General features: G+C 41.3%; 1 pseudogene; it reads left to right on the top strand.

Moving 5' to 3' along the window:
* Nucleotides 1–3,374: 3,374 nt before the first annotated feature.
* Nucleotides 3,375–7,729, top strand: LOC138583677 (protein NLRC3-like; annotated as a pseudogene).
* The last annotated feature ends 1,546 nt before the right edge of the window (nucleotides 7,730–9,275 follow it).

Below are 9,275 nucleotides of genomic sequence, written 5' to 3'. Positions count from 1 at the left end.
TGAATGTGAGTGTCAAAGAGTGAATGTGACATGTAAAAGTGCTTTGAGTGGTGTGAGGACTAGAAAAGCGCTATATAAGTGCAGTCCATTTACCATTTACCACGTGGGGCTGATTATTAGTTAAACCAAAACCTAACCAAGAAGTTTTGAAGCCTTAAACTCATATTTTTACACATTATTAAACATATTTTCTGAGCTAGACTGAATAGAATAAGATAAGATAAGAAGAGAATATGCAACAAGAATACAAATATAAAAAGCAATACGTATAATACAAAATATGTACAACAGGTGTAATTAAAAACTGTACAGATGTGCAGGATATTGGTGAGTGCAAAAAGCGTACAGTACAAAGTTAGAAATAGTGCAGTGTACAGACAATATAAAGGTCCAGTGTGTGTTAATGTAACGCATAGAGTCAGATTTAGAGTCTCAACATTTGTGAAATGTTGAGTGACTGAGGGGCTGGATGAGAGTCCGTGTCAAGTGGGGGGGCTCAGGGCCTTGTTGACGAGGCTGGCAGCAGAGGGGAAGAAACTGTTCCTGTGTCAGGAGGTTTTGGTCCTGATGGATCGCAGCCTCTTGCCAGAGGGGAGGATCTCAGAGATACCGTGTCCGGGATGCCTCAGGGTCCTGGAGGTGTACAGGTCGTGGAGAGATGGCAGATTGCAGCCAATCACCCTCAAGGACAAGCGCAGTCTGATACGCTGGAGCCTGCGCAGAGGCAGCAGCATATCAGACGCTGCTGCAGGAACGTCTTTAGCTGCTGCAGGAAGTACATCCTCTGCCGTCCCTCATTATAACCAATTCCACATAATTTATTAATCAACTTTTAGTTTGAGACCCCTACTCTACATTACGTATATATTACATTTATGGTCACCCGACACCTGAGATAGCACAGTTTTAATGAAACAGGAGGAATGTGAAACAGTTCTGGTTTGTTTATTTTGTCTTATCATTAAACAACATTTTACGAAGTATAAGTAAGCCGAGTTATGAATGATTTTTATTCTTTCCCATTAATGTGCAGTTTCTGTTTGTTGTTTTAATGACTTTAATAAAGTCCCATTGCTGAAGAAACTTAAATACTGTGCTGTGCAGTTTTTGGGTAGTGTGTGAATCACTCTTTACCTCTTATGTTAAATACCAAAGCTATCTTTACACTGAAGCACTATCAACCACAGATAGAGTTGATCCTCCTCTTGTGTGGTAATCTACACAACACAAAAGCTGTAGCTGTTCTCTCTACATCAGTGTGTAAACCTGACCACATGCTCACCTGCAGCTGGATTAAGAGTTCAAAAAGAACTTCTAAATGCTTCTAACCAGGATTTTTACTGTTTCGTTCACTTGCAAAACTTGGAGAAAAAAGTATTGTTGACAGGAAACCCATTTTGTCTTGTAGTGTGTGCTGATTTTATTAAAGCAACACTGCCACCCAGTGGTGTTTCAGAGTAAAACAAGCACGTTTGCTCTCACTGGACTCGTGAGATTCTACAGGTTCACTCGTAGCCTTGGGGAAATATCTCCACAGTCACTACGTGCACCATAGATGAGCTGTATTTGGGTGTTTTCTGCTCTCTGTGGTTTTGTCTGTGAGATTATTGATGGCACAGCTTGGAGCATGTTTGTCTCAGCTGTTTGCTTTCTGTCTGAGACTTCTCCCTCAGGCTGGATGAAGAGGAGACAGCTGGCTGCAGTCAAGAGGAGCAGAGGGCTCAAATGATGAGGAAAGAGGTGTTCAGACCTCTTAATACAACAAAGTATTATATGTAGGTATATGTAGGTTTTTATCTCACCATCTGAAATGCTTCAAGTAAAATCCCCAAAGTCAAAACAGTCAAGTCATTTTGTAGGCCGACCACTTTCTACCATGTTACACGTTTGTGCCTTAAAAATCAGCAGCATGATGATAAAGAATATGAGAGCTTTTGTCAGGTTAAACTTTGGCTGTGTCCTGTTATCCTGCAGACTGGCTACATACTGAACTTAAAAACGTATCAGTATCATTTTTTTGTTTATTTATTTATAAGCCTTTTATGCCTTTATTTAGAGAGAGAGGACAGTAGATAGTGTTGGAAACTGGGGAAGAGAGATTGGGGATGAATCTGGCAAAGGGCTGAGGGTGGGATTCCAGCCCGGGGTTGCCACACAGAGGATGGTGTCTCTGCACATGGGGCACATGATCCAACCGACAAGCCAAACCGGCGCCACTGAGTAGATCAGATTTAATTGGGGGCTTTTTGTACCAGCTGTAACTATTGCCAAGAAACAACAACTTAGACCCTTGTGTACTCACTTGAAAGGCAGGTGGAAGTCCTGTCTTCCAAAAAAGGTTCCTGGTCCCTTGGGAAAGTTCTTGTAGTGGAGACCAATAATTAAAGCCAATGAAGCCAATAAAAGCTTAAACTCAGAGTCTAAAGTGTCCAGACTTGCATGCCCGTCACCAGGGGAAACAAAGGATAATTAAATATCCTCCAAATGCTGCATAATGCAAGAAATAAGAAGAAGGAATTCATCTTGTGAAGGGGTCGTTGTATGGGTGAAAAAACTCGAAAAGTGTAAGATGCAAATTTCCTTTAAAAAAAACAATCCAGCCCTGATGAAGACCAAGCTGGTCGCAATGCATCGGTTAGTTTAAAGGTTTTGTTGCCATGTGAAATAAAGGCTTTTTAATTCTGCAGAAATGCCATGGAGTGCCTTGGATTGGTTTTTTTTTAAGTACAATTGCATTTTTCAGTTCTTTTTTTACCTATGCATTGACCCCTTAACAAGATGAAGCTGTAGTAGGTAGAAATATTAAAACTAGCTTTTTTTTATATTTGCTCAAAATGTCACTTTAAACATGCAATAGTACATGAGAGAGATAATCTGTGAAAAAAATCATGTTCTGTACTGCTCCTTTTACCTGCATCTGTAAGAATCCAACACTCCGAAACACACAACAAATCAGAGCCAAGCAATCTCTCAGGCTGCTGTAAATCACATGCTGCGCAGTGCCACTTCTCCGCGCATGCTCACACGGTCACGCTCAATTTCTTCAGTGTGCGCAGCGTCAGCCAGCTTGTGTCCACAGTGGCTAAAAAACAACCACCGGGAATGAAAAACTGCCCGTCCCTCTATTGCCAACTACGGCTTACACTACAGGACCGTTAAATCGAAGGAGAAAAAAGAGGAAAAGGCAAACTAAAAAGAAAGAGTTGGACCGAAACGAGAGTAAACATTGGAGCTGCATTTGAGAGGTGGAGAGAGTTACGGGACCTGAAAGGATTATAAAGTGATGCTGAGTTAGACAGTTCTGCTCGACGGGTAATTACCCCAGCTTCATTTCTGCTGTATTTGTTTTCAAAAAATGTCTCCACATTGCTAAGATGTCTGTGATGGTACGTTGGTGTTGCAGTTGGGCTAACGTTAGCTTGTTCCCACTGCTGCTGCTGTTCAGCTTTCAAATTTTGAAAGTCCACCCTCTTCTCCATCTTACCTACTGCAGCTTTAACCACAGCAAACCCCAAGTATCTGTAACAGCATGCACCTGTATGGGATTACTACAGGGACCCAGCAGCACTTCTACTCCTTTGTCCAAGGATAAGGAATTATATTATGGGATGTCACTGTAACCTGCAGGGCTTTAAACTGCTCCGTGTACTCAGCTTACAGCTACCAAATTTCTGCAGAGAGCTTTTCTAACAGAATCTTTTTTATTATTGAATTTATTGAATCAGGACTCTCAACCTATCAGCAATACACTTCAAAGTAAATATGCCAGAAAAAGCACAATAGTTAAATTTCATCTGTAGTCCTCAGGCAGCTACTTACAATGACAGGACACCTCACAGGACAGCACACAGAAATGCTCACAAACAGTTTTACATACAAAATGGACACATTTGTTACATTACAAATAACAGACCCACTTAAAATATCTTTTGGGATTACCGACACAACTTTCTGTAAGCTTTATAAAAAAGTGTTAAAAAGACATAAACATCTTACATTTATGAGATTGCATTTACCATGGCATGAATTCTTTTTCTTTTTGAAGACATGTTTAATTAGAACTTGCACAGGAAGACCATTGGACAACAGTTTGGCGACTGGACCTTTGTTTTGTCCGTTGTCATGCATGGAAAGGCAGATTTCTTTAAAGGAGGAAGTGGAGAGGAAGAATAAACTGACCAAAAAAGGAGCAGCTGAGCTTCCTGGACCCAAATTAATCTACAAGATTTTATAGGTGTTGCTTTCATTAAAATCATCCATATCAGTCTTTATCTGCTGGTTGTTGGAGTAACTACTTTTTTTAAGTTGTAGTTTCCAGTGTTGGCCAGCAGGGGGGAGCAGTGTTCTGCTTTTACCTGTTCTGGTTCTTCACATTACACTTCGTACATGTAAAATAGCTGGCCTGAGTGTCTCAGTCATGGTGTGAATACTATTGGGAACATAAAAGTATAAAATAAACAGTAATAAATGCACTTTGAGACTTTGATCTCCTGAGCTAAACAAACAAACCAAAGCAGACACACGGCTGTTTGTATGATGCCTGAATGATGTAACACTGTGCTGTGAGTCTGGCTGGATGGGCCATCCATGATGTAACCCGAAGCCCCCCTCAGAGTGAAGCTGTGATCTATGGCTGATGCGGTGGTGATGATGGTGAGCAGGGGTCTGTGCTGGATTTATGTACCTCACCTTGAAGTGCTAACGCTCAGTTTGGTGGAAGAGAGGATGGGATCAGGGTGGGGATCAGGATTCAGAGACCTGATTCCACATCCTTTCACATGATGAAATGTTGCGTTGTTTACTACCTCACTGAAAATTTGATTCTACTTTTTCAAATCTACTTTGAATATGAACAATGGCTGAATAAGAGCAGAAGCATTATGAGTGCATTATAATAATTTGTAGATATCCACAAACTCCTGATGTTTTTATCTGCAAGAAAACACTTGAAACCTCCATTTTTAGAATTTACAAAAAATTTGCATCTTTTGTCCCTCAGGTTAGAGTCCCTCTTAAGGCAGGGGTCTCCAACAGGTAGCTCGCGGCCTGGATTTTAATACCACTTCAAGAGGTTCACAGACTCTGTACAAAAATTGGATGACAATAAATTCACCTTGAAAGCCTCTTTCTCTTTCAATCAAAGATTGAACACAGATGTCCCACCCCCTCCAATACAAATTAATAGGCTAGGCCTATCAGCTGTCAATAAAAAATGGTGATGCTCCTTGCAAGTCTGATCCTAATCAATCACAGCAATGTTGCAGCACCCTCCATCGACAGGTCGGGTCAGCAATGCTGTATGCTAGTTGAGCTAAAGTAAGGAGTCCGGTGCTATTAGCCTGTTTAGCCAGATTTATGATGGACAGTGAAGGTGGCCACTCCAAGGAGAAGCAGAAAACATGCTATTTCAAGCAAGCAAGTTTTAATTCATGAAAGTGAAGGACTGCGTGTGCCTCATCCGTGGTAATGTTTCAGTCGACAAAAGAATCAACATGGGGCACCACTTACAATAACAGCGATGTAATGCAAGTAGCTTTAAAGTAGTTTTTTCAAAGTAGCTCCCAGATGAAAAAAGGTTGGAAACCGCTGCTATAAGGATTTGTAATTTTTCCAAATCTGCTTAAATGTTGTTTTTTTTTCATGGTTGTACTCATGTTCAGAATCTAGGATTCATTACTTTTCAAAATTTGCTTAAAATGTTTCAGTAATTTACAGTAAGTAGTTTGCTTCATATCAGCTGTTATGATCTACCAGGTGCCATCTTGAATCAGCTCATATAATAACATTGTAGGATGCTGTGTTGGCTTCAATAATCAGGTGATAGAGGTGAACACATGTCAGGATCAACTTGCTCTCTCAGCTTCAATCAAACACATACACACAGTCAGAGGCTTTATAACCTTTAACATGTTTAATGATCTTATATTGAGCTTTTTTTGGCAGTAAGATAATCACCAGGTTCTCAAATGTTCTTTGTTTAATCTCACTTTTTTCTCTTTATGTGAAAGGTGGTCAACATAAGATCAGTCTGAGGAGGAGATGTGAACGTGTGACCCCTCCTTATCAGAATCTACACAGAACTCTACATCACTGAGGGACAGAGTGAAGAGGTTAACACCCAACATGATGTTAGACAGCTTGAGACAGCTCCCAAGATGGAGACCCTCCATGACACTCCAATCAAGTGCCACGAAATCTTTAAAGCCTTACCTGACCAACAGAGAGACATCAGAGTGGTCCTGATGAATGGTGTTGCTGGTGTTGGAAAAACCTTGTGCAGAATTTCACTCCTTACTGGGCACAAGGCTCGGAGAACCAAGATGTCAGTCTGCTGATTCTGCTTTCCTTCAGGGAGCTGAACTTGATCAAAGACGAGCAGTACAGTCTTCTCAAGCTGCTCCATGTTTTCCATCCAGCATTACAGAAGGTCACAGCAGAGACGCTCGCTGTCTGTAAACTGTTGTTCATCTTTGACGGCCTGGATGAAAGCAGGCTTTCACTGGACTTCACCAACAATCAGGTTGTGTCTGACGTCTCACAGGAGTCATCAGTCAACGTCCTGTTGATGAATCTCATCAAGGGAAACCTGCTTCCCTCAGCTCTCATCTGGGTAACTTCCGACCTGCAGCAGCCAATCAGATCCCTCCTTCATGTGTTGACAGGTTAACAGAAGTACGAGGCTTCACTGACGCCCAGAAGGAGGAGTACTTCAGGAGCAGGTTCGGGGATGAAGAGCTGTCCAGCAGAATCATCTCACACATGAAGACATCCAGGAGCCTCCACATCATGTGTCTAATCCCAGTCTTCTGCTGGATCACTGCGACAGTTCTGGAGCACATGTTGACCACAGGCCAGAGAGGAGAGCTGCCCAAGACCCTGACTGACATGTACTCACACTTCCTGCTGATTCAGACAAAGAGGAAGAAGCAGAAGTATGATGAGGGACATCAGGTGAGTCCTCATGAGCTGATGGAGGCTGACAGGAAAGTTCTTCTGAAGCTGGGAAGGCTGGCGTTTGAACATCTGGAGACAGGAAACATCATGTTCTACCAAGAAGACCTGGAGCGGTGTGGTCTGGATGTCACAGAGGCCTCGGTGCACTCAGGAGTTCGTACTGAAAACAGTCTACTGCTTTGTTCATCTGAGCGTTCAAGAGTTTCTGGCTGCAGTCTACATGTTCCACTGTTACACAAACAGCAATACACAAGTACTGAAGGCTTTCCTAGAAAAGTACATAGACATCTATGATATGCAGAACCCCTCCCTCCATGTCTTCCTGAGCGAAGCCATGGAGAAATCCCTTTAAAGTAAGAGTGGTCACCTGAACCTGTTTGTTCGCTTCCTTCATGGCCTCTCTCTGGAGTCCAACCAGAGACTCTTAGGAGGCCTGCTGGGCCAGACAGACAACAGTCCAGAAATCATCTGGAGAGTCATCAACAACCTGAGGGAGACGAACAGTGATGAGATCTCTCCTGACAGAAGCATCAACATCTTCCACTGTCTGATGGAGATGAATGATCACTCAGTACATCAGGTGATCCAACATTTCCTGAAGTCAGAGAACAGATCAGAGAAAGAGCTCTCTGAGATCCACTGCTCTGCTCTGGCCTACATGCTGCAGATGTCAGAGGAGGTTCTGGATGGGTTGGACCTAAAGAGGTACAACACATCAGACCAGGGAAGACTGAGACTGATTTCAGCTGTGAGGAACTGCAGAAAGGCTTGCTAAGTCCAGATCAAATCAATCAATTAAAAATTGGTATAGTGCCAAATCATAAACTACCATACAAAAAGAGCAGGTCTAGACTGTACATTTATTTTTGTAATATTTAGAGAGAGACCCAACATTAATCCACCATGAGTAGCACTTGTGAACATGTGGCAAACATTTGACATTTAACAGGCAGAAACCTCGAGCAGAACCAGACTCATGTTAAACAGGTCTGCCCCGACTGGATGGGCCAAAAATGGGATAGAGGGAGAGGCAGGATAGAGACAGGCAAACAGAGCAGCAACAACAACACATGTTTTTGTTACATCATCAACAGCAACAACAAAAGATAATTCATACTTATGGTTACAACGCCAATAATAATGGCACAAATGTGTCAAATTAGCAAGAACAGCATAGTCATGATGACAGGCTGATAATAATGATTGTAACAGTTGAAGTCAATAGGTCTATTATTAGCATTAGCAACTATGATAAAGATACTATGGGGAAGACTGATATCAATAGTTGTTGCAGTCTGAGTGGAGCAGGTCCACAGCAGCAGGTGGTCTGCATGCAGCAATGATCCCCAGGAACCTATGAGACAAGGGAGCTCAAAAACTCCTGGGAAGATATGTGGTTAGTAACTTTAATGGGACAAGAATATACATAGTTATTAAGATTAATTGATATACATACACTGAACAAAAATTTAAACACAACACTTCAGCTTCACAGCCATTGAAGAGGAGTGGACCAACATCCCACAGGCCACAATCAACAACCTGATCAACTCTATGCGAAGGAGATGTGTTGCACTGCGTGAGGCATATGGTGGTCACACCAGATACTGACTAGTTTTCTGACCCCCCCGGACCCCCCCCAATGCAGTAAAACTGCACATTTTAGAGTGGCCTTTTATTGTGGCCAGCCTAAGGCACACCTGTGCAATAATCATGCTGTCTAATCAGCATCTTGATATGCCACACCTGTGAGGTGGATGGATTATCTCGGCAAAGGAGAAGTGCTCACTAACACAGATTTAGACACATTTGTGAACAATATTTGAGAGAAATAGGCCTTTTGTGTACATAGAAAAAGTTTTAGATCTTTGAGTTCAGCTCATGAAAAATGGCAGCAAAATCAAAAGTGTTGCGTTTATATTTTTGTTCAGTGTAAAATAACATAAATGTATCATAAATTATGTAATGTGAACAGATGTTATTGACATAACAAATCAGCGTTTATAAGTAGTTTGGTCTCTCCAAAATCAACACTTTAAATTTTGAAATGAATACTCTGAAATGTATTTTTAAAACAGTAAAATTTATTTTTTGTCTATTTTAAAAATGATCTGTTAGTTCTATTCTGTCGCAGATTTATTTGAGCTGTTAAAATGTTTTGAATGCAAAAATGTTTTTTAGTCAGTTTTGTTTCTAGCTGTTAAGTTAATGAAATAAAGGCTATTGTATTTATTTCTACTATGTGATTTTACAATTTAAATTATTTTTTACTTTACACCATTGGTTAAAGGAGGTGACATGCAAACCTAGCAAAACAGTAT

The sequence above is a fragment of the Semicossyphus pulcher genome, unplaced genomic scaffold, assembly GCF_022749685.1.
Source record: "Semicossyphus pulcher isolate SPU_LCO1_2020_fin unplaced genomic scaffold, fSemPul1.0.p SCAF_9, whole genome shotgun sequence".
Taxonomy (NCBI): Eukaryota; Metazoa; Chordata; class Actinopteri; order Labriformes; family Labridae; genus Semicossyphus; species Semicossyphus pulcher.
The sequence above is the reverse complement of the archived record's forward strand: the minus strand, read 5'-3'. Positions and strand labels throughout refer to the sequence as shown.